Source organism: Morone saxatilis, unplaced genomic scaffold, assembly GCF_004916995.1.
Source record: "Morone saxatilis isolate NCDOM2014 unplaced genomic scaffold, NCSU_SB_2.0 Contig17, whole genome shotgun sequence".
Taxonomy (NCBI): domain Eukaryota; kingdom Metazoa; phylum Chordata; class Actinopteri; family Moronidae; genus Morone; species Morone saxatilis.
Genome location: NW_023339729.1, coordinates 1,391,425 through 1,393,101, shown reverse-complemented (window position 1 = coordinate 1,393,101; position 1,677 = coordinate 1,391,425).

Sequence of the window (1,677 nt, the reverse complement as noted above, 5' to 3'; positions counted from 1 at the left end):
TGTTGGGTCTCTGTAAATGTTAAAAGGAGTTCGGTCTAGACCTGCTCTATTTGAAAAGTGTCCTGAGATAACTTCTGTTATGAATTGGCGCTGTACAAATAAAATTTAATTGAACTAAAATAAAGTTAAAAATAAATAAAAAAGACATTTAAAAAAGGGGATATGATTACAATATTTTTTTAATTGAATATGTTCATGACACATACAGTAGCTCCACAAGGATGTACCAACAGCTGCCTGAAATGTGATGATGGAAGGTCATGACTGCCCAGTAAGAAGCTCAGATCAGGCAAAATGTCGTACAATGTTCTTGTCCCTCAATGAAATTATTGGTTCTGACATCCATCAAGGGATTTCTTATTTCTCTTCAAACATGGTTTATGTTTTGAGGATTTAAACATATAAGCACTAATTTGTTGACATTATTTGAATTAGACTTGTACAACAAATGCTGCAGGAATGAGACTTGAGGACTATTATAGAGAGAATTCTCAGATAATAGAACCAAACATGTCTGTTAACAATGACTTCCAGGTAGACACCCCCTGCATCATGTACATACAATTTAATGGCAGTGCAACGTCACTGTGATTGGGTTTATATTGTGAAAAAAGCCAGACATACAAACTAAATCTGAATTACGGCATTACCTAAGCCCCTACAAGGAACTTATTTTGTGTTGATTCTGGCAGCCCGTGTGGACAAAAGGGGTAGTGTTTCTACTGGCTTGTTTAATTGATTTCAAGAGGAATCTGACCCAGTAGCAGGCATTAATATTAACTATATAGAAATAGCCAGTCTTCTCACTGATAGTCTTGCTTGTTTATGAAGAGGCTTCAGTATTAAACTGAGACTGTTTCCTAACTAGGGGTGGAACAGTTCACAAAATTTATGGTTCGATTCAGAGCATGGTTTTGAGGTTATGGTTTTGGATTCAGCTCGGTATATTTTTGGTACTCCAAAGGGTTTCCGGTTTCAACATGCTCTTCTTTTATTTTGTAAAAAAAAGGACACAAGGAACGCTTAAAATAAACAATAAACACTACACACTCAATTCATTGTCAATCCTAATTAACAGAAAATGGCCACATTACTAATCATATTCTGAAATCCAACATCCTCCACTACTGCATAGGGCTGCGTATCTTTTGCTGTAACCATTTTTTTCTATCATTGCCATAGGCACCACTAAATGCGTAACGCCCATACATCAGACTGAAAGATGCTGGTGGCTGTAAATTCCTGTCTGTCCACTTGCCATTCCCAAGACTTACGGACAGCTGCACTCTTCATCTGTGCCAACTGAGAAGTTTCATTGAGTTATTAGCACATGGCTTTTTTCCTTACTACTTCTGTGCATGCCATAGTCTATTTCAAATGAACCGAATAATACATACTGACCCAAGACTAGTGGACCCAACGGTTTGGGTTTTTTATTTTGTAATACATTTAACTCTTAAGAGAATGTTGGCAAAACTTGTCCTATTTATCCTGTGCAGACTCTGACAGGGATGAAGTCCTGGCTGCTCCAGTGGTAATAAGCAAATCCAGGTTGCTCAGCCCTCCAATCAAAGACCTTACAACAAGAAACTTGATGGCTTTAATCAGTGTCTGAAATGGGCTGGTACTCACTCTCAGTACTGAGCACTGGCACTTCTGATTTTTGTCCACACGAGT